Source organism: Saimiri boliviensis, chromosome 10, assembly GCF_048565385.1.
Source record: "Saimiri boliviensis isolate mSaiBol1 chromosome 10, mSaiBol1.pri, whole genome shotgun sequence".
Taxonomy (NCBI): Eukaryota; Metazoa; Chordata; class Mammalia; order Primates; family Cebidae; genus Saimiri; species Saimiri boliviensis.
This window is the reverse complement of record NC_133458.1, coordinates 39,892,671-39,920,652: the sequence shown is the minus strand read 5'-3', so window position 1 is coordinate 39,920,652 and position 27,982 is coordinate 39,892,671. Positions and strand designations below refer to the sequence as shown.

The window sequence follows — 27,982 nt, the reverse complement described above, 5'->3', positions numbered from 1 at the left end:
CTAGGGGTGCCAGTAGGTGTGATAACAGTTTCAGACTTCTTTTCTTTCAGCACTTCAGCCTAAAGGCCTCTTACAGAATTCAGCAGGTGTGCTTCATAATAAGCTTCCTCCTTCCCTAACATAAGTAAAAAGCCACAGATTAGACCCAGCGTTGTGGCTTTAGGAATGCTGGCAGTACAAGTGGAGAGAGCAGCTCTGCCCTGAACAGCTGCCATGGAAGTCGCATGGGCAGCCGGAGCAATTGCCCTGACCACATTTTGTGAGGCAGCCTTCCCCCTAAACATTGGTATTTTATACTGGTGATTAGGAGAATTTAGCATTTGGGAGGAAGGTCTTGTGACCTTGTATTTTTATGAAAATATACAACATTAGCATTACTTTTTAATGCTATGCCCTTAATGCAGAGTCCTACCACCAAAGCTTCCCAAGGAGAGGCAACTTCAGCTTGATGAGGAAAGGATTTTATGATGCCATTTAAACAGAGAAGGCAGTCAAATGCAATCAATTAGAATGAGTTACAAAACAGACGAGGGAATGGTGAAAGACCGATCCCAAAAGGTTGGCCCGGGGATCTAACATCACCTTGTAACCTGAGTTACAAATAGACCTTTTCTTTCAGAATCAAGAGAGGGGAGTGCTGTGATCTTTCACGTTCTCCTGTTAGAGGTGGTGGGAATATGTTTTATTCAGTTTTCATGAAACTATTAAAATGATCTATTATGTGTTAAGCACATTGTGTTGCACATACAGATTATTTTTTCTGTTGTTTTTGTGTTCCCAAGGTCTTTTACTGCTAGCCTATGCTTCTGAATGTGTGAGGGATCAAATGAGACTTCTGATTATGTGGCAAATAGCGTCATCTTGAATTGTGTTAAATTATTTCTGGATAGAATTGAATCCAATATCTGACATTATGGTTTAGCTCATCGCTTTCCAACATGTAAGCTCTTGACTCAATGGCAAATGGATGCTTCGGGAAATAATTTAAATCTGTGGTGAAATAATTGGTCCAGATAATTGTGCTCAGTGTGTGGAGATGTTGGTGATGGATATCTTGATATAAGCTGTGTTCTTTAAAGCGGAGTGCTTAGGGGAAGGGACTGGACTTTCTACTGCTATAGCTTTAACTGAAAAATATCTGATGATAGATGTTTGTCACTAAAAAACTAAAAAGATAGATCCAATGTGATAACCTTTTAAAGAATAATTTTCTGTAATTTACCTGCAGTCATCTTCATTGCTAAAGATCATTCCCAAGCTAATGGCAAAAACTCCCAGTGTACCAGTAAAGGGGACCACAGCAAACGGTAGGGTCTGTGACAGTTTCTACTGCTTAGAAAGACTTGTTCACTCTTGATTTCTGCATTAGCCTATGCAGGCCAGTTTTAGTCTACCTGATTTATACTACTTTTTCTCTGTTGGATATTGATTGACACCTAATGATGCTTTCATTTCTTAAGGCTAGGGTGAGACCTATTTTTTAGAACACAATACCATTTTAATCTTTCCAGTGTCTGAAATAATCTTTTTTTTTTTTTAGATGTCAGAGTTCATTTTCATTGTAGATGTCTTAAACAATACCAGTAAAAAAAGGAAGGAAGAAGGTAAAGAAGTATCTGAGCTGTGAAGCCAGACAGATTGGGATTGATTTGGTTCTGTCCTTGACTGGGCTAGTGATCTTGGGCAATTTTTTATCTTTAAACTGAGGACAATACCCTACCCTTAAACTTGCTGTAAAGGTAAATGAGATAGCTATGTAAGCATATTCTTAGTACAGTGCTTCACATATAGTAAGTGTTGAATGCATAGTTATATAACTATAAATGAGAATAAACGTACTGAGCACTTGGAAGGCAGTGTATTAGGGGATTTATACTATACATACATATGCAAATATATATAAAGTGTTGTATGTGTGTGTATAAAATATAGTGAATGTTTCTAGCTCTGTGTTTAAAGCAGACTGTCCTGCTCAAGAAATGATTAATAACATCCAAATCCTTCCACTCAATGATATCTTCCTTAATATAGCTTACAGTTTTTGAGTGATTTGTGTAAAAGGGTATTATTTTGTACATATTACTTGCAGTCTGCCTTTTTTCATTTAATAATATTTAATAAATATTTTGCCATAATACTGAATTTAATAGCCACAGAATACTTCATTGTAGTTTGAAACATATTTTTTTTAGCTAATCCTTTATGAGTGGTTATTTGTTTTTTTTTCTCATTTTTTCCTCTATAAATAGATGTGGCAAAGATTCTTATGGTTAAATCTTTGCACGTAGCCATCCTGTTTTCCTTAAGATACACTCCTGGAGCTAGAATTGGAGGGCAAAAGGCTTGCCAAAGTTTAAGATACCTGGTTCCTATTACCAGGTTATGTTGGAAATTTGTACTACTCTGCTATATATTTTAAAATATTGACTGGGTATGATGGCTCATGCCTATAATTCCAGCAGTTTGAAAGGCCAAGGCAGGAGGATTGCTTGCGGCCAGGGGTTCAACACCAGCCTTGGCAACTTAGGGAAACCCTGTCTTTAAAAGAAATTAAAAATTAGTTGAGCATAGTGTCATGTACCTGTGGTTCCAGCCACTCAAGAGGCTGGAGTGGAAGAATTGCTTGAGCCTGAGAGGTCAAGGCTGCAGTGAGCCCTGATGGCACCACTGAACTACAGCCTGGGTGACAGAGTGAGAACCTCTTTGCAAAAACAAAAAATTTTATGCAAACTTAGAATTTGTAAGGACATGGAAGGATGCAATAATATCATTTGCTTTCTGCCTTTTATGTAGGAAAAATATATTTTGATTTTATTTTTTAAAATTTGTTTTTTATGTTAAGGTGGCTGAAAACAAATCCCTCCTCCCTACACTGCACCTCAATACTTCCCAGTGGGGTGAGTAGCACCCTTGCTTAGGCTGTGATTTTGGTAAGTCTGACTTGAACTCAGTCTGGGCCAGTTATCCCACCTCTTCTTTAGTCACAAACCAGACTGTCTTGCCTGGCCAAGGATCTTGCAAATCTTGGACATGTGTTCCAAGGGAAATAATCTGTCACAGAAGCTAGAAGAGCCCAAGGAGAGTCATCATGCTTGCACATAAAAACAGTTCATTGTAAGAAATTCAGTCAGGCAGTGGGTAGGTATATATTTGTTCCTCATTTAGTAAATACCCTCTCTGGGCAGCACATTTCAACTGAGCATTTTGCTTCATAGTAATTCTTTAGGGGATGGTCATAGGTAAAACTTCTTAAAAATTCATCTAGTGATGCAATTCATTTATTTACCAGTGGGTCTAGGTGTACCTGTTTGTCACAATGAAGTGATGATTGGTCCAACTCCTCTTGGGAAAAACCATTACCAGTAGGACAATTTGCTGATAAATTTAGGCTTTCATTTTTACATTTAAAATAGTCTATGCAATAATATCATTGCCAAGAGGGTCTACAATTAACTCGGAATTAATCTATCTTGAAGAATATTCTGTACTAATTTCATTCTATAGAACTTACTCCATGGAACTACACACATACACATCCCATCAAACCTTATTATTCACCTTTCTTTTTGCCCCTCTTCTTGCCTACTCCCTACACTATCTACCACGTTGCTTTCCTTTTTTCTGGACTGAGTAAAAGTTACCATTAGTAGATGGTGGTTTCTAGAATGTTTAAGGATTTCTCTGGGGAACAGCCCTTCAGGGCTGTATCTGCCTTGCGGTGTGGAGGCTCTGAACATGAACAAGAAAGGCTGAGTGATGTTTGTGCAAAGGTATCAGGTGATTTTCATTTAAAGGGTTTAGAGAAGTGTCACCTGGCAACCTAGAATTGAATCTTTACTGCATGTTCATTTTTCTACACTGAGAATGAATGTAATTCTAGTAGATGAGCAAGCAGATTGATTGGTTATTCATTGCAAGTTCTGCTTTTACTGGAGTGTTCTGCTTTTCTCTTCCAGTAAAGCCTAGAGATGTTTAGCACCAAAAAATCATATTACAGTCACTAAATTAACCAGAGCTATAAGGCAGTGGTATGAATATTTTTAAAGAATTAATATTAGCAAAGAATGAAGATCTGCTAAATGGTTGCTACTGGGAGAAATTATTTGATTAATGCTTGGTGCTAACTAGAATGTTTCCTTCTTTTTTATGTTTTCCTATAAATTGTTTCCCATTTGCTTTATTACTTTTGACATCTATCTTACATATCCATATATAAGATCACTTTTCACATATAAATGCCCTTTCTCTCTGCATGCATGTATTCTTATTTTCCTAAAACAGCTGTATAGGGTATTTCAATAAAGCATATTTTGCTTTAAAGAAAAATAAGAAAGCCCCTTTCTCTGAACTGTGTACCCATACCTTTGGTAAACACAATAATGGCCCCCAAAGATCTCTATGTCCATGTCCTAATCTCTGGAACCTGTGGATATGCTACATTCAATGGCAAAGGGAAATTAAGGCTTAAACCAGGTATAATTAAGGTTAATAGACTGATTTGAAAATATGAATATTGTGCTGAATTATCCAGGTGGGCTCAGTATAATCACGAGGGTCCTTAAATGTCAAAGAGGGAGGCAGAAGAAGAGGTCAGAGTAATGCTAAATGTGAAGAACTCAACCTGCCTTTGCTGGCTTTGAAGATGGAAAGAGAGAGTCACAAGCCAAGGAATGTGGGTGACTTTGCATAACCTTTCAGAAATATTCTTGCCTAATAGATACACATATGTAGTTTCTCTTTATTTTACACAAACAGGAGTTTACATTCCACACTTTTATATTAGTTGAGTTTTTGCTTTTTAAAGCAAGCATTTAAACAAGATGTAGAGACTATCTTTAGATTGATTATTTTCTTTTTAAAAACAGCTTCATAGTCATATTTTGTACAACCATACTATAATTTATTTAAATAATTATCTGTTGATGGAACCATTAGGCTGTTTTCAGTTTGGGCTATTACAATTTTTTTGTGAATATACACAAATATATTTGCAGCAAAACTTCCCCAAAATGGAGTTACTAGTTTATAAACTTAAGGGTAAAATCACTAAATTACTCTCCAAGGAAGTCATCCAATTTTTTTTTTTTTTTTTTTTATTGCATTTTAGGTTTTGGGGTACATGTGATGAACATGCAAGATTGTTGCATAGGTACACACATGGCAGTGTGCTTTGCTGCCTTCCGTCCCCTCACCTGTATCTGTCATTTCTCCCCATGCTATCTCTTCCCACCTCCCCACCCCCCGCCCCTCCCCCATTTCCCCCCAACAGACCCCAGTGTGTAGTGCTCCCCTCCCTGTGTCCATGTGTTCTCATTGTTCAACACCCGCCTATGAGCGAGAATATACGGTGTTTGATTTTCTGCTCTTGTGTCAGTTTGCTGAGAATGATGGTTTCCAGGTTCATCCATGTCCCTATAAAGGACGTGAACTCATCGTTTTTGATGGCTGCATAATATTCCATGGTGTATATGTACCACATTTTCCCTATCCAGTCTATCATCGTTGGGCATTTGGGTTGGTTCCAGGTCTTTGCTATTGTAAACAGTGCTGCAATGAACATTCGTGTGCACGTGTCCTTGTAGTAGAATGATTTATAATCCTTTGGATATATACCCAGTAATGGGATTGCTGGGTCAAATGGGATTTCTATTTTTAGGTCCTTGAGGAATCGCCACACTGTCTTCCACAATGGTTGAATTAATTTACATTCCCACCAACAGTGTAAAAGTGTTCCTATTTCTCCACATCCTCTCCAGCATCTGTTGTTTCCCGATTTTTTAATGATCGCCATTCTAACTGGTGTGAGATGGTATCTCAATGTGGTTTTGATTTGCATTTCTCTGATGACCAGTGATGATGAGCATTTTTTCATATGTTTGTTGGCCTCCTGTATGTCTTCTTTTGTAAAGTATCTGTTCATATCCTTTGCCCATTTTTGAATGGGCTTGTTTGTTTTTTTCTTGTAGATCTGCTTTAGTTCTTTGTAAATTCTGGATATCAGCCCCTTGTCAGATGGGTAGACTGCAAAAATTTTTTCCCATTCTGTTGGTTGCCGATTCACTCTACTGACTGTTTCTTTTGCCGTGCAGAAGCTGTGGAGTTTGATTAGGTCCCATTTGTCTATTTTGGCTTTTGTTGCCATTGCTTTTGGCGTTTTGGTCATGAAGTCCTTGCCTACACCTATGTCCTGAATGGTTTTGCCTAGATTTTCTTCTAAGGTTTTTATGGTATTAGGTCTGATGTTTAAGTCTTTAATCCATCTGGAGTTAATTTTGGTGTAAGGTGTCAGGAAGGGGTCCTGTTTCTGCTTTCTGCACATGGCTAGCCAGTTTTCCCAACACCATTTATTAAACAGGGAGTCCTTTCCCCATTGCTTGTTTTTGTCAGGTTTGTCGAAGATCAGATGGTTGTGGGTATGTTGTATTTCCTGTGAGGCCTCTGTTCTGTTCCATTGGTCTATATCTCTGTTTTGGTACCAGTACCATGCTGTTTTGATTACTGTAGCCTTGTAGTATAGTTTGAAGTCCGGTAGTGTGATGCCTCCTGCTTTGTTCTTTTTGCTTAGAATTGACTTGGCTATGCGGGCTCTCTTTTGGTTCCATATGAAGTTTAAGGTGTTTTTTTCCAGTTCTGTGAAGAAGGTCATTGGTAGCTTGATGGGAATAGCATTGAATCTGTAAATTACTTTGGGCAGTATGGCCATTTTCACGATGTTGATTCTTCCTAACCATGAACATGGAATGTTTCTCCATCTGTTTGTATCCTCTCTTATTTCGTTGAGCAATGGCTTGTAGTTCTCCTTGAAGAGGTCCTTTACGTTCCTTGTTAGTTGTATTCCTAGGTACTTTATTCTCTTTGTAGCAATTGTGAATGGCAGTTCGTTCCTGATTTGGCTCTCTTGAAGTCTATTACTGGTGTATAGGAATGCTTGTGATTTTTGCACGTTGATTTTGTATCCTGAGACGTTGCTGAAGTTGTTTATCAGTTTCAGGAGATTTTGGGCTGAGATGATGGGGTCTTCCAGATATACAATCATGTCATCTGCAAATAGAGACAATTTGATTTCCTCCTTTCCAATTTGGATACCCTTTATTTCTTTTTCTTGCCTGATTGCTCTGGCTAGAACTTCCAGTACTATATTGAATAGGAGTGGTGAGAGAGGGCATCCTTGTCTAGTGCCAGATTTCAAAGGGAATGCTTCCAGTATTTGCCCATTCAGTATGATATTGGCTGTTGGTTTGTCGTAAATAGCTTTTATTGTTTTGAGATACGTTCCGTCAATACCTAGTTTATTGAGGGTTTTTAGCATAAAGGGTTGTTGAATTTTGTCAAAAGCCTTCTCTGCATCAATCGAGATAATCATGTGGTTTTTGTCTTTGGTTCTGTTTATGTGGTGAATTACGTTTATGGACTTGCATATGTTGAACCAGCCTTGCATCCCCGGGATGAATCCTACTTGATCATGGTGGATGAGCTTTTTGATATGCTGTTGCAATCGGTTTGCCAGTATTTTATTGAAGATTTTTGCATCTATGTTCATCATGGATATTGGCCTGAAATTTTCTTTTCTTGTTGAGTCTCTGCCGGGTTTTGGTATCAGGATGATGTTTGTCTCATAAAATGATTTGGGAAGGATTCCCTCTTTTTGGATTGTCTGGAATAGTTTCAGAAGGAATGGTATCAGCTCCTCCTTGTATGTCTGGTAGAATTCAGCTGTGAACCCATCTGGACCTGGGCTTTTTTTGGGTGGTAGGCTCTTTATTGCTGCCTCAACTTCAGACCATGTTATTGGTCTATTCAGGGTTTCGGCTTCTTCCAGGTTTAGGCTTGGGAGGTTGCAGGTGTCCAGGAATTTATCCATTTCTTCCAGGTTTACTAGTTTATGTGCATAGAGTTGTTTGTAATAATCTCTGATGATGGTTTGGATTTCTGTGGAATCTGTGGTGATATCCCCTTTATCGTTTTTTTTTTGCATCAATTTGGTTATTCTCTCTTTTCTTTTTTATTAATCTGGCTAGTGGTCTGTCTATTTTGTTGATCTTTTCAAAAAACCAGCTCCTGGATTTATTGATTTTTTGAAGAGTTTTTTGTGTCTCTATTTCCTTCAGTTCTGCTCTGATCTTAGTTATTTCCTGTCTTCTGCTAGGTTTTGAGTTTTTTTGATCTTGCTCCTCTAGCTCTTTCAATTTTGATGATAGGGTGTCAATTTTAGATCTCTCCTTTCTTCTCATGTGGGCACTCATTGCTATATATTTTCCTCTAGAGACTGCTTTAAATGTGTCCCAGAGATTCTGGTATGTTGTGTCTTCGTTTCATTGGTTTCGAAGAACATCTTTATTTCTGCCTTCATTTCATTGTTTATCCAGTCAACATTCAAGAGCAAGTTGTTCAGTTTCCATGAAGCTGTGCGGTTCTGAGTTAGTTTCTGCATTCTGAGTTCTAACTCGATTGCACTGTGGTCTGAGAGACTGTTTGTTATGATTCCTGTTCTTTTGCATTTGCTGAGGAGTGATTTGTTGCCAATTATGTGGTCAATTTTAGAGTAGGTGTGATGTGGTGCTGAGAAGAATGTATATTCTGTGGATTTGGGGTGGAGAGTTCTGTAAATGTCTATTAGGTTTGCTCGTTCCAGGTCTGTGTTCAGGTCCTGGATATCCTTGTTGATTTTCTGTCTGGTTGATCTGTCTAATATTGACAATGGGGTGTTAAAGTCTCCCACTATTATTGTGTGGGAGTCTAAGTCTCTTTGTAAGTCATTAAGAACTTGCCTTATGTATCTGGGTGCTCCTGTATTGGGTGCATATATATTTAGGATCGTTAGCTCTTCTTGTTGCAGTGATCCTTTTACCATTATGTAATGTCCTTCTTTGTCTCTTTTGATCTTTGTTGCTTTAAAGTCTATTTTATCAGAGATGAGAATTGCAACTCCTGCCTTTTTTTGCTCTCCATTTGCTTGGTAGATCTTCCTCCATCCCTTTATTTTGAGCCTTTGTGTATCCTTGCATGTAAGATGGGTTTCCTGGATACAGCACACTGATGGGTTTTGGCTTTTTATCCAATTTGCCAGTCTGTGTCTTTTGATTGGGGCATTTAGTCCATTGACATTTAGGGATAGTATTGTTATGTGTGAATTTGATGCTGTCATTTTGATGCTACCTGGCTGTTTTGTTGGTTAGTTGATGCAGATTCTTGATTGTGTTGCTGCTTTTTTACCATTTGGTGTGTTTTTGGAGTGGCTGGTACTGGTTGTTCCTTTATATGTGTAGAGCCTCTTTCAGGAGTTCTTGTAGAGCAGGTTTGGTGGTGATGAAATCTCTGAGTGCTTGCTTGTTCACAAAGGATTTTATTTTTCCTTCACTTATGAAGCTGAGTTTGGCTGGATAGGAGATTCTGGGTTGAAAGTTCTTTTCTTTAAGGATGTTGAATATTGGCCCCCAGTCTCTTCTGGCTTGTAGGGTTTCTGCTGAGAGATCTGCTGTGAGTCTAATGGGCTTCCCTTTGTGGGTAACCCGTCCTTTCTCTCTGGCTGCCCTTAGCATTTTCTCTTTCATTTCAACCCTGGTGAATCTGACGATTATGTGCCTTGGGGTTGCTCTTCTTGAGGAATATCTCTGTGGTGTTCTCTGTATTTCCTGGATTTGAATATTGGTCTGCCTTGCTAGGTTGGGGAAGTTTTCCTGGATAATATCCTGAAGAGTATTTTCCAGCTTGGATTCATTCTCTTCATCACATTCAGGTACACCTATCAGACGTAGATTAGGTCTTTTCACATAGTCCCACATTTCTTGAAGATTTTGTTCATTCCTTTTTGCACTTTTTTCTCTGTTCTTGCCTTCTCTTTTTATTTCATTGAGTTGGTCTTTGACCTCTGATATCCTTTCTTCTGCTTGGTCAATTCGGCTGTTGAAGCTTGTGCATGCTTCACGAAGTTCTCGTGTTGCGTTTTTCAGCTCCATCAATTCACTTATTCTCCTCTCTATGCTGTCCATTCTCGTCAGCAGTTCGTCCAATCTTTTTTCAAGGTTCCTATTTTCTTTCCTATTTTCTTTTTAGCTCATTGTAGTTTCTTACTACCCATCTTCTGAAGTCTGATTCTGTCATTTCATCACCCTCCTTCTCCATCCGGTCTGGTTCCCTTGCTGGTGAGGAGTTGTGATCCCTTTTAGGAGGAGAGGTGTTCTGGTTTCGGGAGTTTTCATCCTTTTTACGCTGGTTTCTACCCATTTTTGTGGGTTTATCCACCTGTTGTCTGTCTCTGTCCCAGGGAGTTGGAGCTTTATGAGTTTCCGTTGCACTACTGCCTTTTTTGATTTTTTTTTTTCAGGTCGGACCCGCCCAGCTAGCAGCACGCCTAGCCTCTGCCTGCCTGCAGGGGCTTTGCTGAGCTGCTGTGGGCTCCGCCCAGCTGCCCTGAGCTCTTCCCTGTAGTCCTTTTTATATGGGCGTAGTTAGAACTGTCTGGGCAATGGTGGCCCCGCCTCTGTTATGGCGGACTCTCTCTGTTGTGGCAGGTTGCCTCGGCAACGGCGGGTTGCCTCGGCAACGGCAGCCTGCCTCCTTAGCGGTGGAGAGTCTCAGTAATGGCGGAAGCCCCTCCCCCACGGAGCCGGACCGTCCCGGTTCAGCTGTGCTTGGTTTGAAGGGCTCAACCCAGAGTGTTTCCAACCACTGTTTTTGCCTTCGTTGTTGTTGGGGGTGGAGGGGTGGGCCCAACCGAGCCTGATCACCTGGCTCCCTGACTCAGAGTCTTTTCTTTTAAGTTGAACGACCCTGCGTTCCGGTCGCTTGTTGAAAAGGCGCCGGGATCTCCCGTGCTGCGACTCACTGAGTCGGCTCGAACTGCGGCGCCGGCTCCTGGCGGATTTTTTGCCTAGGAGTCTCCTGGCCTGACTTGCTATTTCAGATGAATGGGCTATTCTGCCGTCTCAAGGCTCTGCTCGCCAGCCAAGAGGGCTCCCAGACCAGTGGCTTTTTTACGGAGAAAGGCAGCAACAGGGAGTGGTCACAGCAGCCGCGCGGGCGGAATCAGCCCCGCGGGGGCCAAAACAGCCGCACCGGCTGGGACTGCGACGCTGGCGACCCCTCTGCCTGGGTATCTCCTGGTCTGTGGGCAATAAGAGTTCGTCTGGAAATGCGGCGTCCACTCACCCTCTGCACTTTCACTGGGAGCTGAAGTCCTGAGCTGTTCTTAGGCGGCCATCTTGAAAGTCAATCCCCGGAAGTCATCCAATTTTTACTGTTTTATAGCCTCTGTTTGGGCTAGAGCATACCTTGATTATTAATTACAATGAAGTGGGAAGTATAAGATATTAAAAGTCAGAGATTAGACAGAGTGTCACTCTGTCTTTATTGCCTATTAAGTATAATTCCAAACATGGTGGCATGATTGCCAGTAGAGTTCTTCAATTCGTTTTTTTTTCTTTATGGCATTCTTCACTCTTGTAGGCATTTTAAATTTCCATGTAGTCAGATTTATAAAATTTTCATTTATGGCTTTTGTTTTGTGACTTGCTGTCTCCAAAATTAAAAATATATATATACAGACCTCCTATATTTCTATCTAGTACTTTTATACTTTCCTTTTTTACTTTTGAATCTTTGGTCCACTTAGAGGTTTTTTCCCTTTTTTAGGGAAAATTCATGCAGTTAAATATTAAAATGAGATTTGACATAATCTCTAGGTCTTTTATGTTAACTGTATAATATATTTTAGCATAGTGGTTCCACACTGTATATATTCTTTCTTCATGATTATAATTCATAAATTTTGTTTTTTTGAGATGGAGTCTCACCTTGGCCACAGGCTGGAGTGCAGTGGTGCAATCTCGGCTCACTGCAAACTCCACCTCCCGAGTTGAAGTGATTCCCCTGCCTCAGTTTCCCAAGTAACTGGGACTACAGGCGCACACCACCATGCCCAGCTAATTTTTTGTATTTTAGTAGAGATGGGATTTCACTGTGTTAGCCAGGATGGTCTCAATCTCCTGACCTTGTGATCCGCCCACCTTGGCCTACCAAAGTGCTGGGATTACAGGTGTGAGCCACTGTGTCCAGCCTCATAAGTTATTTTACTTGAAATTTTTAATATAATTGTTTAGGAGTGGATTAAGTAGTGTTTTGAACCATCGTTGCAACACAAAACAATTCACCTTTTTGTTTTAGAACTAATGTAGTAATCCATAAATTAAATAGACATGTAAGAATGAATTTTCGTTGAATCATCACAAAACACATGCTATTAATAATCTTTGGAATATCTTCATATTTTCTAGCTCTCTACTTCCTCATGTCTGATTACAGCAGTTTGGAGGAGGAAAATGTATCCAGTCTTAGTAATTTTTTATTTTGACTTAAAGCCTCCCAGTGGAGGAATAAAGATAAATTATTTATGCTTTATAGCCTTAAGAGTTGTTGTTAGAAATTGGTGTTGATGAAAATAATGACTAATGAAGCAAGCATTGGTATGTGTTGCTGGAACCTTTGAGACTATTCCTTTTCAGTTTTTCCACTGTGGCCTAAGAAAATTCTATCTGCTATTTGAAGAAGTCATATATGTTTGAGACAAATTAAATTTTCAGGTCAAGAAATATTTACTTGATTAAACTTATTACTTTTCTGATAACTGCCTCATATTCCCAAGTCAACAAGCCTTCTCAGAAAAGGTCAGGGAGTTTCCTGTATTGTTTAATTGCCTTTAACCAATGAAAGCTTGTCATGAATGAGGTCTAAAGGGAGCCTGACCTCATCTCCCAAGGTGAAGAAGTGATTGTCTACAGTCCACCATTGTAAGGCATAGATGTTGTTATTCATTGCAGTCTCTCAGATTGTTTCATAAATGTTGCTTCAGTTGCTCAGATTTTGTTACTAGTGCTATTAATTTTTAAGTCTAAACTTGTAAAACAACATTACCACACCCCTGTAAGATAGCAAGTGTTATATCCATTCACTTGCGGAGATTCCAGTTGGGTGTTAAGGCCTTTTGTGTCTGAGGATGAAGATGGTGATATGTATTTCTTAACTTCTTAGCCAGTTTTCCTTAATTACATTTGCATTTTTCAGGGTCAAAGAGTTTTCGAGAGGACACACTCTTATCAGGGACTCTAGGACTAGGACTTACTCTGCCTCTTGAACCACTCTGCCTCTTGTCGTTATTTAGTTTTCAACATACGTTGTTCTTTCTCAGTACACATCCCTGGGATAGGTTCTTAAACACTTACCTTTCCCCTTTCCTTCTCTCTCAGATGTTTTTTCTCTTTGGCTTCATGAAGAAGAGAAAGGGGATTGTTGGAGTTTTGATTTACATATCTGATGGAATGTTTCATTTTAGTGGCAGGGATTGGGTTGCATGAGGGTATTTTTCTAACAAATTTGTTAACATCACTCATTTGCTTAAAAGCCTGATAAAGTCAGCACCGTTTGAAAGCCTGACGTGTAATAGATACCTTCTAGGTGCTTTGTGTATGCATGTAAATCCCTAAAGTGGTTTTTTCCTTTTCTTTTTTTCTTTTTTTTTTTCTGAGACAGAGTGCAGTGGCATGTGCTCGGCTCACTGCAACCTCTGTCTCCTGGATTCAAGCAATTCTCATGCCTCAGCCCCCGAGTAATTGGGATTACAGGTGTGTATCACCACACTCAGTTAATTTGTAAAAAGAAATTTAGTAGAGATGGGTTTTCACCATGTTGTCCAGGCTGCTTGAACTCTTGAACCAAAAGTGATCAGCCTGCCTTGACCCCTAAGGTAGGGGTTTTATCATGCCATATCATTCAGGGGAAAAGGAATTCAGAAAACATTTAAAGATGCTTCTATAAGGTTACTCAACAGTTGTCAGTGCCAAGAGTCAAATCCAGGGTTCCATGATTTCAAAGTTAATGTTTGTTCATTCATTCAGTCTTACCTCTCTAAATACCATTTATTTGCAGACAGCTCCCAAATTTGTATCTCTAGTCTAGGCCTCTCTGAACTCAAACCTGCTCATCCAGTGGTCTAGGCAACATCTTCAGCTGGATGTCCCACAAATACCTCTATTTGTGAGATGTGTTCCAAAACTGATTTCTGATGCCTCTCCCACCTACTACTCACCCACTCATCACCTTCTCAGGTTGTGACTGTTCCATCCTTCTAGTAATTGAGACCAAATGCTTTGAGGTTATCCATGACTCCTTTATTTCTGACATGCTACATGAACTGCCAGTAAGTGGTGTTGGCTTTACCTTCAAATGTGTCATCATTGCCTCCACCATTACTACCATGGTCAAAGACAACATCTTATGCCTAGATTACTACAGAAGTCTTATTATTGGTGATACTGTTTTCACCTTTGCTTCCCATTAACCAGAGAGAGCTTTTTCTAACTCCAGTCTGACCTTGTCACACTTCTGCTTAAACACTCCAATAGCTTTCCATCACCCTCAGAATTAGAGCCCTACCAGATCTGGCCATGCTACATTTCTGATGTTACCTTCCATAATACTCCCTCTTCCTAGTCAGCTGTAGTCACATAGGCCTGCCTGCTGTCCTTGGATATACCAGGTACACTGCTGCTGTAGGGTCTTTGAGCTTTGTGGTCCCTCTTTCTTCATATCTGCATTGCTCATTCCTTTATTTCTTTAAGTCTTTGAGCGAATGGTACCTTCTGAGCGAATGGTACCTTCTCAATGAGGCCTGCCCTGACTATTTTACTTGCTAGCACTTTCTCTCTCTTACCCTATTTAATTTTCCTCCATTGCACTTATCACCTTCTAATAGATCATACAATTTACCTACTAATGCATATTATCTATCTTCCCCTCTTTCTAGCCTCCCATTCCCAAATGAAAGCTCCACAAGGACAGGGGTTTTTATCTGCTTGGCCCGTTGTATGCTTGGCATTAGGTCAAGACCTGACACCTTATTGCTGACCAGTGAAATCTGTGGAATGAATAAATTTATTCACAAAATACTAAGCTCTGTGCTGAGATTGAGGGAGACAGGGACCATCTCTGGCTTTCAAGTTTTTAGTGGATTCTACCTTTTCAGGATGTACCTTTCAGTTAAAGGGAAATCAAGTTCTAGAGAGGTTGTAACAGCCAGTGGTGAAAACAACCAGCATGTGTTGAGCAGTTGTTTTGTACCAGCTGTTTCATGTAGATCGATAATGTATTCATTCACACTTTACACCAGTCCCATGAGGAATATGTTATCTATGTTTTGCAGATGAGGAAACTGTGGTTTAGTGAAATTATGTACCTTGCTGAAAACCAGCCCCCTGTAAGTGGTATAAGGAAGAGTCAGACCCATATCTGTCTGTTGGTAGTGCTTTTCCCCCTATGTCGTGCTACTTTTCTAACAGCTCCCCATCACCTGTAGGCTGAGCCCTGTTTCCTTCCCACAGCATGTAAGACCCTTTCCTGTCTGTATTCAGCCTGTCCGGCAAGGCTTAGTTTTTCTGTCTCCTCTAGGACACTGCCAACTCCAACTTCTCTATTAAGTCTTGCTTTTCATCTAAAAGACCATATGCTTGCAGTTTCACACCTCTGCAAAGTGTTTTCCCTCTAACTGAAATGCCTTTTCTTCCCTTTTCTGCTTGGTAAATCTGTGCTTGTCCTTTGCATTCCAGCTCATGTGTTACTTCCATGAAGCCTTTTTTAGCTTCTCTCAGGGACATAGTTGGTCACTGCTGCTCCCACACAGTACCACTTGTTATTCCTGTACTGTGTTCTAGTTAGTCTACCAGAAATGAGGCTTTCTCCTGTTTTGTTTTGTTTTGTTTTTTACCAGTACCTAGGACAGAACCTAGACTATACCTTATACCAAGTAAATGTGTCTTTATTTTGTGACGTAATGGCGATTGTGCAATAATGGGTAATGGAAACATGGAGGGATTTAGAATTTAAAAAAGGTAGAATGACAGGTATAATGTGATAAAAGTCTAGATGACACCTCAGGAATTCTCTGTAGATGCAGCATTCATTCATGTATTCATGACCATAAAGTAGTTATTAAGTACATGGACTGAATGGGTTCAAAACCCTGTCCTTATATTTACTGCAGTTTTAATTTTAAATTATTTATCTCTCTGAGCCTCTTCTTCATATATGAAATGGAGGATGATATTGTACCCACCTAAGAGTGTTGGCCAGGAGGATTTAATCACAGAGCCTGCCGCATATTGAATATTAAGTAAATATATACAATTATAGCAAAGTTTTCTGGAGGAGTTAGTATTTGTACTATATAGTCTTGGATCTAAATTGCATTGGAAACATTGAACAAAATACTAAGGACATCGGTCATTAAAAACCAGGGAAGCCCATTGTTTTTGGCATTCTCATGGGTTCATCCTTCAGAATGATTCCTCCCACTCATCTTTTTTCCCTAGGTAAAGCCCCATTTGAAGTTATTAGTTGAAAATTTTAAACATTTAAGCAAAGAGGATTTAGAAATAGTGGTTATGACAGAGGAAACAGTTGGAACCTGGGAATTGTATGTTTCATCAGAACAACTTAATTACAGCCAGTGACAGTATTGTTTATGAGATGGATTGTTTTACCAAATAGAGCATTTGATTGCAAGAACTGAATCATGCCCAGAATCTGTCTGAAGGGCCCTGTAATATGGTATTCACATGATAGAATTATATTTAGAGAGTCCTCTAGGAAAATTTTAGAACCATGCAAATGTACATGTCTAGCTGCAATCCAGTTTTACATTAATCAAGTGTCTGGCAGTTTATGCTCTGTGCATTGTCAGTTAGCTTCCTGGGCTGGCAATAATTAAAGGATTTGGATTAAATAGATGTAATGTGAAGTCTGTGACATATGAGCCTAGGTTAGCTAGCTTAATACCAGGTATTTGGAGGCTGGGGATGTTTTTTGTGGTTATAAGTCTCCATGCCAAATTTTTATTCTAAAAATTGGCCTGAGAGGGCATGTTGAGAAATCAAATGCAGAAGTAAACAGTGACTTCAGAAATCAGCTTAGAAGTCAGGGATTTAGTTTCTGTCTTGCATTATTAATATACAGTTGACCCTTGAACAATGCAGGGGTTAGGGATAATACCTGTGCAGTCAAAAATCTGCATATAACTTTTGACTCCCACAAAACTTAACTACTAGTAGCCTACTTGACTGGAAACCCTACTAATAATATAAATGGTCAATTGACACATATTTTTAAAATAAGTATTATACACCATATTCTCACAATAAAATAAACTAGAGAAAAGATGTTATTAAGAAAATCATGGCCGGGCGCGGTGGCTCACGCCTGTAATCCCAGCACTTTGGGAGGCCGAGGCGGGTGGACCATGAGGTCGAGAGAGCGAGACCATCCTGGTCAACATGGTAAAACCCCGTCTCTACTAAAAATACAAAAAATTAGCTGGGCATGGTGGCGCGTGCCTGTAATCCCAGCTACTCAGGAGGCTGAGGCAGGAGAATTGGCTGAACCCAGGAGGCGGAGGTTGCAGTGAGCCGAGATCGTGCCATTGCACTCCAGCCTGGGTAACAAGAGCGAAACTCTGTCTCAAAAAAAAAAAAAAAAAAAAAAAAAAAATCATAAGGAAGAGAAAATATATTTACTCTTCCTTGTTTAAATTCTAAATCCCTAGATATTTCCATTACCCATTATTTATTAAAAGTGGAAGTGGATCATTACAAAGGTTTTCTTCTTCTTCATCACTTTCACATTGAGGAGGCTGAGAAGGAGGAGAAAAAGGAGGGATTGATTTTGCTGTCTCACGGGTGACAGAGAGGGAGGAGGTGAAACGAGAGGCAGGAGAGGCAGGCACATTCTGTATAACTTTGCAGAAATACATCATAATTTCTGTCTGATTTTTTGCTTTGTCATTTATCTAAAAATGTTTGTATATAGTACCAATTTGCAGGTTTCAGCATCCAGATCATAGAATGGTCCATGTTGTAAAAGAAACCAAAAACAGTCTTGAATAATCAGAATCTTCTGCTAGATTATCTAATGTCAGTTTGTTTTCTGGCATTTCTACGTCTCCGTCATTTGGCACTGGTTCGGAAGCACTCATCTTTATCCAGTTGTCTTCTGTTTAATTCCTCTGGTGTGGTGTCTATTAGATTTTGAATTTCTCTGAGATCTGTATCTTAAAACCCTTTACCCACCCCACCCCACCCACCGATTCTTTTTTGCCATATCTACGGTCTCTTTCATGGTTTCCTTGATAGGCTCTGTCGTAAATTCTGGGAAGTCATGCACAACATCTGAACACAGTTTTCTCCAGCAGGAATTTATTGTTTCAGGTTTGATGGCTTTCACTGTATTTTCTGTAGCAGTGATAGCATCTTCAATGATACAATCCTTCCAGACTTTCATTATGTTCCCCTTGTTGGGGTTTTCCTCCATAGCGCTGACAGTCCTTTCCAGAGAGTACTGTGTGTAATGAGCCTTAGAGGTCTTTATGATTCCATGTTCTAGAGGCTGAATTAGAGACACTGTGTTTGGAGGTAAGTAGACCACTTCATTGTCCAATATCAAAAGACCTTTTAAAAGGCAGTTCTTTATTGGCAGATACTTCCTGACTTCAAGGAGAGAGCATTGATGGAACCAGTCCAGAAAAAGGGTTCTCATTGTCCAGGACTTCTTGTTGTAAAGTTAAAAACTGGCAGCTGGTGTTTACCTTTTCCCTTCAAGACTTGGCCATCAGCAGCTTTATAGGTAAGGGCAGTCCAGATCATAAACCCAACTGCATTTGCACAAAACAGTAGAATTCACCTAATCCTATTCTAAATCCTGGTGATTCCTTCTCCTTCTTACTAATATCCTTTGTGGCATTTTTATCCCCAGAATAAAGCACTTTTGTCTACATTGAAAACCTGTTGAGGCAGGTATCCTTTCTCTTCAACGATTTTCTTAATGGCACCTGGGAACTCATCTGCTCCCTCTTGGTTGGCAGAACTTCTCATGTTATCTTGACATTTCTTAAGCCAGACCTCTTTCTAAAATTATCAAACTGTCCTTTACTAGCGTTAAATTCCCCAGCTTTAGATCCTTCATCTTCCTTTTGCTTTAAGTTGTCATATAATAACTTCACTTTTTCTCAAATCATACTATAGTCCACAGGTGTGCCCTTCTTAAGCAATCCTGCACCCAAATAAAAGCTGCATTTTCAATAGGAGATAAAAAGATATTTTGCAAAATGTATATATTTTTTGTGCCTACTGGCATAGCTGTAGTGACAGCTTCACAAATTTCATTTTATTTTTATTTTTTACAATGATACTTACCACATTCATGTATCTCGAAATGGTGGGCAACCACAGCTGCAGACCTCAGTCACAGATCAAGCAATTCAACTTTTTCTTGTAATGTCATGACTTTTCTCTGCTTCTTGGGGTCATTTCCAGCATCACTGGTGGCACTTTGTATGGGTTCCATGGTATTATTAGTAATTTACAGTATTGCACTAAACATGATGAAAAATATGCCAGACCTGTGAGAGGTCACCTATTGCTATGATAAGCAATTTACTGGAGAGACAGACTGCTCCCATGGAGATGATTAGTGTCACATGTTGTTTTAAGCCAGTCCTCCAAATAGACGCATCTCAATAGCACCAGAAGTATCTATGAAATTACTACACAGCACAGCATGTACTACAGTTAATTTTTATATTGTTTTAAATTATTATAGCACAGCATGTACTACAGTTAATTTTATACAGTTCTGATTTCATACTGCATCTTTACAATTGTTTACATTTCTTCCGACTGTGGATGGTGCCATGTATGGTCTGTGTTTGTGTGTGTGAGTTTTGATAAATTTTAACTTTTGATAAAATATTTGTAGTAGTGAATGATATATTTATTAGACTAGTGTCCATATATATTTTATGCATTCATGACACATACCTAACTTAAAATTTTTAAATTATTTCCAGGTTATACGGTTTGAGTTTTTTCAAATTGTTGTAAATCTTCAACAGTTTTTTTCCAATATGTTTATTGCAGAAAATTCATGTGTAAACAAACCTGCACAGTTCAAATTTGTGATTCAAAGGTCAACTGTACTAGTAGAAATACCACAAATTACAGATGAAACAAAGTATTCTTCATTTCATTAAAACATACCGTGTTTAACTGCTAGAGATACAACAGTGAACAAGATAGAAATGGTTCCTTCTCTCGTGGAACTTATAGTTTAATGGTTATAGGAGACAATGGACAAATAAGCAACACATATGTATTTACCTAATAGGGTGCAGAGATGGAGGCTAATTGGTCTCAACACAGATAAGGTGGTCAGAGAAAGCCCTTCTGAGGAGTTGAGGTTTAAGGTGTAGGCTTCCAGGACGTCAGGTTTATAAGGGAAGAGCGTTACAGAGAGGGCCTCAGCATGTGTAGAGGCCCTGAGAGGGAAATAACTTGAGCTTTGCCCATTCAGAAAGAAACAGAGGCAGGGGCTAGGTCACACATGGGCTCATATCCATGGTGTGGAATCTGAATTCTGAATGCATGAGAAGACACTGAAGAACTTTAAAACTCAGCAGAGTCCATTGTTTGTATTATATGGAAAGTAGACTGGAGGGAATAGAGCGGAAGTGGAAGCAGGAGACTGCTAGGAATTCCTTGTGTAAGATGAGAAGTGATGGTGGCCTGGACTAGGATAGTCAAGGTGGAGAGGGAGAGAGGAGGATTCGTTCAGAGCATACTTGGATGGTAGAGCTGATGGAGCTTGTTGGGTTGAGTGTGGGGAGTGAGGGAGACAGAGACATCAAGGATGGGTCCCAAGTTCCTAGCTTGAGGAACTGGGTGGATGAGAGTGCCATTAACCAACATAAATTATCTGAAGGAAATAGAGAAGGACATAAAACAAAGCCAAAGGAAATTTGAAGGTTGGCAACTCTTCGTAGAGTCTAGCCACCCACATGTTTTTATTCCCATTCTCTTCTTACCAAAATAAAAGCTTTTCATCTGCTGCAGACTCTTTGAACACAGTGCAGCCTCTGTATCATCAATAATTTATGCACTGTTCTCAAGTAAAAGCGTTAGTGTCCAAGGCCTTGTGATTCTGATCTGGTTTCCCAGAATTATTTCACATGGCAGATATGAAAGGGAAGATTTAAAAACCAAAAAACTCCATCACTTGTTGCTGTGGTGCTATATAAAGGGCCATAAGTAAGTCATCCTTAACATCACTTTTTTTTTTGTAGGTGTGTATTTCAACTGCAAATGTTGTCTTTCCTCCAGGACCTGTTGTACTAGCACCTGAACCCCATTTATAGGAAACTAAACGGGTTGATTGATAAGTCTGGCTTTCAGCTGATTTTTTTTCCCCTATGAACCACTAGAAAGGATTTTGGAGTTATACCTTTGCAACTTTCAGTCTGATACTGGTAGTTACTTGTTTCAGGAAAGTGATTATTCTCATTAGGTATCATTTTTTAATAATAACTTTTTTTAATCATAAATAAAATATCTTCACTGTAGACAAATTGAAAAGTACAGAATTTGTATACAACCACTTATAATCCCAATGCCAAGAAGTAATATTTTCTTCCAGTCTTTAAAAAATATAGTCAGTGTGATGCTTCATACTTTATGTACAATTTTATATCCTCCATTTTCTACTTAGCATTCTGACTCTTTTCTATATCTTATCAACTATTACTCAAAGACAACATTTTAAATGGCTATGTAATATTCCATTGCATGGAATACTTAATCATTTTACTGTTGTTGAGCATTTAGTTTGTTTGTTGTTCTTTGTAGAGAAAGTTTAAATTAAGGAAAAAAAGCCAGACAGTTTTTACAGAGCACATTGTTTTAACGAAGGAAACTAAATCTCCTACTCAAACCCAAATAATTTGTAAAAGCCACAGTCTACTCCAGGAAGCTATCGAAGCATGATTGGGGCATCAGATCAATTGCACTAAAACTCCTCATCTCCTGGGAAGCCATTTCTGGGCTTTTAACTCGTTTAGTGTTTTTCGATGTTCTGGAAGGTGCCAGAGTTATACATGGACCACCCTTGCTAGGGACATCAGCTCTGTTACTCACAGTGATCTTTGCCCTGGTCCTTTGAAGCTTCTTGGTATTTCCATTTGCTGCTTGCACTTCTGGATCTTGCCTTGCAACAATGACTAGAGCTAGGGGGAGAGAGGCACAGTCCTCTTATCATAGCTTTGAGCTGCCAAATTTGCACTGCTTTATCTTCATCCCAGCCCACCACTGTGGCAGTCCCTTGGGTCTCAGCAAGCCACCTCCTTCTGGCCACCCTTCAGTCAGCAACTGTTGATAGAGTACTTTCCAAGTTCCAGAAACTGGCTAGATATTGGAAATAGAATGGTCAAATGCAGCTGCTCTCATAGTTTATCATGGGTGGGAAGTAATTACATGGGAGGGAAGATAGAGTTATGTATGGTGTGGGAGAGTGATGTACTAAAGGAGAGGTCTAGACAGGTTGTGTGTGTGTGTGTGTGTGTGTGTGTGTGTGTGTGTGTTTTGAGATGGAGTCTTGCTTTGTCACCCAGGGGTGCGTGTGTGTGTGTGTGTGTGTGTGTGTGTGTGTGTGTGTTGAGACAGAGTCTTGCTTTGTCACCTAGGCTGGATTGCTATGGTGCAATCTCTACTCATTGCAACCCCCACTCCCTGGGTTCAAGCAGTTCTCCTGTGTCAACCTCCGGAGTGGCTGGGATTATAGGCATGTGCCATGAGGTCCAGCTAATTTTTGTATTTTTCGTAGAGATGGGGTTTCACCATGTTGGCCAGGCTGGTCTCAAACTCCTCAACTCATGATCTGCCCACCTTGGCCTCCCAAAGTGTTGGCCTTCCAAAGTGTTGGGTGGCGTGAGCCATCGCTCCCAGCCATCTAGACAGTTTTGACCTTCGCTAGCTTTCCCACACTCTGAGCACTCTCTACATATTGTATTTTAAAACCTGTGCACACATTCCTTTAAGTATGCTTTGCTTATGTGAAACTAAACCACAAAAGAACACAGCCAGTGAAGTGGAGGCATTGTTCAGTAAGGTTGTGTCTTTCTACCAACCTTCTCTATTTTTGGAATTGTCAAGCCGGTCCTCTAGTGCTGCAGCTCAAGTCTCATAAAATCCTTCAGAGATCAGGAACTGCTCCTTACTACTATGCCTGTGACACAATACATCGCACATGCATCCTGAGGTGGAGGTGGATAGAGTTGAGCTGGTAATCTACTTAGCAGGTGACATTTATTGTTGTGTTTTCCTTTTCTTCTTAGAAGGACCCCATGAACAAAAAATATAAGTGAATTTTGCCTTCGTTAGGCTATTCCTTTATCACACTTTGTACTATAAATGTGCAGTGCTTAAAGTGTGGGTTTTGGTTTTTGGTTTATTTGGTAATTTGACTAATAGATCTTCATGGGTGAAGAACAAAACAGTTTCACCTACTGAGTTCTATGTGAGCATTTCCCCAGCACATTTTTTTTTTAAAAAAAAAACAACAACCAGTGTCTGACAGATATTTGTTATTGAACTCTCTGCTGGACATGCCAGGAAAATGCAGCAAATACTTTTGGATTTCAGTAATACATCCATCTCATGATATTTCTTTGCAAAGATGAATAAATATGGGCTACACACAAGGAAAAGCAGATGAGTTAGGAATGTTACAAATTGTATGTGGTGGTAATGTAGTATAAGAAACCCCAGCCATGCATTCCTTGGTCCTACATTAACATTTTTTTCTCCACTTCTTATTAGATGCATGGTCTTGGACAGTTTAATTGAGGTAATCAGAATTATGTACACTAGTGATTAATAGTCACCCAGTAATTGTTCAATTACTAAGAAGTAACTCACTATAGCAAGGATTCAGTTTGATTGATTTAATCCTTTTTAACATGTATATACAATTGTTATCCCCCCAGTTTGTTTATTTGTTTTTTCTTCTTAGTTTTTTTTGTTTGTTTGTTTTTCTCTTTTGAGATGGCGTCTTGCTCTGTTGCCCAGGCTATAGCGCAGTGGTGTGATCTCGGCTCACTGCAACCTCTGCCTCCTGAGTTCAAGTGATTCTACTCCCTCACATTCCCACATAGTTGTAATTACAGGGGTGTGCCACTACACCAGACTCATTTTTTGTTTTTTTTAGTAGAGATGGGGTTTCGCCATTTGGCCAGGCTGGTCTCTAACTGCTGACCTCTGGTGATTCTCCTGCGTTGGCCTCCCAAAGTGCTGGGATTATCCCCAGATTTATACATGAAGAAACTTAGGTGCAGATATTGAGTGAATAATCCCAGATTGCACAACTTTTCTTTACTGGATCCAGGATTTGCGCTCAGGTCATTGTCACCAATAGCCTATGTTCTAACCACTACACTGTACTTAACCTTTGTAAGTCCTTATTTGCTCATTTGGGTAGTGTGAATTTATTTATTTAATAAAATATCAGGTGCTTTTGGTGTTCATATCTGGGTAAATTACACATCTCCCCCTTTCTGGTATTCTTCCTCCTTTCTGTTGAAACTGGCAGTGGGACTTTTTGCTCCAGCTTAATTAACTAGGTTTATTAGTCAGGGTTTCCTAGAGGGACAGAACTAATAGGATAGATATACGTATACATGTATATAAAGGGGAGTTTATTAAGTATTAACTTACACAATCATAAGGTCCCAAAATAGCCTATCTGCAAGCTTGAGGAGCAAGGAGAGCCAGTCAGAGACACAAAACTGAACCTGGAGTCCGATATTTGAGTGCAGGAAGCATTCAGCATGGGAGAGGCTAGGCCTATCTTGTCTTCATGTTTTTCTGCCTGCTCTATATTTGCTGGCAGCTGATTAGATTATGCCCACAAGATTAAGGGTGGGTCTGCCTTCCCCAGTCCACTGACTCAAATGTTAATCTCCTTTGGCAACACCATCACAGACACACCCAGGATCAATACTTTGCATCCTTTAATCCAATCAAGCATTAACAATCACACTAGGTGAGATGGGAATGCTGTGCCAGGTGATAAAAGGGTTTTTGTGCAGTGCTGATATTTATTGTCCAGAGTTGTGAGAGTTACGTGAGATTAAAGAAGATAAATAGAAGAAAGTGTAAAGTAGAAAAGATCTCACACAAGATCCTTACACAAGGATCTTGAAGACATGTGGCCAATCTATTGACTTAAAAGCTGAGTAAAATTTTACTACTTTGTGATTGCTCATAAAACACAGGATGGATATGAATATAGAATTTATAATTCTAAAGTATTTTCCTTTTTTGATAATTGGCTTCCTCTTAAGAATTACGATGCTCAATTACACATATAAGAGATGACATATATGAGAGGTTATTTCACATCAGTGTCACCCTGAGGGAGGATGCTGGTGGTGTATTGAAGGGTCCTAGCTCTGATCCTGCCCATTTCAATATTGTGTCAGTATCTGAGGTAAAGTACAGTGGGTGCTTATCTGTTTGTGGATGATCTAAAGCTTTAGGTTTAGTTTTCATTGAGTCTTTATATTTTTTCTCTAATGATTTTGAAAGGTAGACTATTAAAATGTAATTATTTTAAATTGTGGCCGATTTAAAGGTTTTCATATACATTCTTAGAGGTGTATTTCACTTCCAAATTTATGTCATTATACTTATGTATTCAAATACAATAACTCAATTTATTCTTGTTTATATATTTAAAAGGGACTTTCTTTTTGCCTGCATCTGTGAGTGATAGCTAACCTGGTATAAAACTAAAACTAGATTTGAAAATTTCTTAGGTCAGGGACTGTTTTCTTTACTATCTTGTTTTTCACATGGTGCTCAGCCTTATGTTTTGTATATAATTGATACTTTTTCCATATTGTTGATTCAATGTGAATTTTTAAAATTAAGAACTAAGTCTTAGGAAGTTGTAAGATACTTGTTTACATGCTGTGAGTTAGGGCTTCTCCTAATAAGAGATGTATGATTGAGTTATGTGCTAACATGTTTATGCTTGGCTAGTTGACTTCAAGTGCTCAAACACAACAAATAATTGCCCCATTGAAGATGTCTAACATTATTAGATATTAAGATATTTCAGACCCATACTAAATCATTCATTTGAATATAGTATAAGAAACTTCTTTATTGAGGAAAAGAGCTAGTGAAGTAGAAAGAGATCTTGATGTAGAAAGAATCAAGGAACCTGAGTTCCTTGACTATGTAGTATGTGAACATGGGCCTGTCATATTAATTATCTGGGACTAAGAATTTGTGCTATAAAGTAAAAGGGTTAAAAATCAAAATCCCTTTCTATGTTTTTCAGTTACCACCTGTAAAGTCTGGTAGCTATAGTAATTCTATCTGAATGGGATGTTTTGCAGAACCTCAGTTGATTTCACTCCTCTGACTTATGATGACTGTTTCTTGTGTGGGGGCCACATATGTCAGGATTTAGATATGCTGTCATTAAAAAGCAAACTAATTTTTCACAGGTTTCTACTTTTTAATTCTTTATTGTTATGTTTATTAGTGGATGGCAAGAGAATCAGGAATATTGATTCACCTGGGTGAATGAGTAATCGGAAACACGTGTTTTTGCCTCTTGGAACTCAATTGTTCCTTAGCCAGTCAGGTTATTTATCTAAATAAGATAGAAAATTCAATAACACATTTTCGTTTTGCACAAAGCAGTTATTTTCCATAAAGTTTGCATGATGGTAGTTTTTATTTTTATTTTCCAGTGAAATATAAATAAGATTTTTTAAAGCTTTATCTGTCTTTGGAAATTAATGACCAGTTTGCATAAAAACACTTGATGTGGAAAACTTTGAGTATGTTCTATTTAATACCATCTGCTATATCTTTTCTATTGGTTGTTATGGAGACTTCTTTTTCAGGAAGGAACATGGTGCTGCTTTACTTGAAGACTGAATTTGTTTTGATTTCATAGTTCATTATGGCAAAATTGAGCATCATAATTCTTAAGAGGAAGCTCGTTATCAAAAAAAGGGAAATACTTAAGGATTATAAATTCTATTTTTATATCCATCCTATGTTTTATGAGAAATCGCAATGTAGAAAAATTTTACTCAGCTTTTAAGTCAATAGATTGGTCATATTTCTTCAACAACTACTGTGGGATGGTATCAAAGAAATAGCAGATATACTGCACTCCCATGTTTATTGTAGCACTATTCACAATAGCCAAGATTTGAAAGCAACCTAAGTATCCATCAGCAGATGAATGGATAAAGAAAATGTGGTATATATACACAACGGAGTACTATGCAGCCATAAAAAAGAATGAGATCCTGTCATCTGCAACAGAAGAACTGCAGGTCATTATGTTAAGTGAAAATAAGCCAGGCACAGAAAGAGAATCTTCACGTGGTCTCACTTATTTTTAGGAGCTAAGAATTGAAACAGTTGAAGTAATGGAGATAGAGAATACAAGGATGGTTACCAGAGGTTGGGAAGGGTAGTGATGGGGATATAGGGGACGTGGGGATGGTTAAAAATAGAAAGAATGAATAGACCTAGTATTTTCTAGCACAATAGGGTGACTATAATAAAATATAATTTAATTATACATTTAGAAATAATTGAAAGAGTATAACTGGACTGTTTGCAACACCAAAGATAGGTGCTTGAGGTGATGGATACCTCATTTACCCTGAGGTGATTATTACTCACTGCATGGCTGTTTCAAAATATCTCATGTATCTTATATATCTACTGTGTACCCACAAAAATTAAAAATAAAACAGAAATAATAGATATAGTTTCTGCTTTTGAACAGGTTCTGGAGTACATGTGCGAAACATGCAGGATTGGTGCATAGCTAAATACATGGCAATGTGGTTTGCTGCCTCCATCCCCCCGTCAATAATATCTGGCATTTCTCCCCATGTTATCCCTCCCCAACCTCCCTACCCCTGCTGTCCCTCCCCTAGTCCCCCCCAACAGACCCCAGTGTGTGATGCTCCCCTCCCTGTGTCCCTGTGTTCTCATTGTTCAACACCTGCCTATGAGTGAGAACATGCGGTGTTTGCTTTTTTTTTTGTTCTCGTGTCAGTTTGCTGAGAATGATGGTT

The 27,982-nt window shown here is 39.1% G+C and overlaps 1 protein-coding gene across 12 annotated transcripts in view; it reads left to right on the top strand.

Annotated features, from left to right (window-relative positions):
• ST7 (suppression of tumorigenicity 7) overlaps positions 1–27,982 on the top strand; it is a 294,435-nt gene that overhangs the window by 86,500 nt on the left and 179,953 nt on the right. Inside the window, exon 2 of one of the 12 annotated variants that reach the window (XM_074379172.1) lies at positions 18,517–18,663. The exons of the other annotated variants lie outside the window; for them this stretch is intronic. The gene's annotated coding sequence lies outside the window, so the exon portion shown is untranslated. The remainder of the gene's footprint in view (positions 1–18,516; positions 18,664–27,982) is intronic. 12 annotated transcript variants of the gene reach the window in all.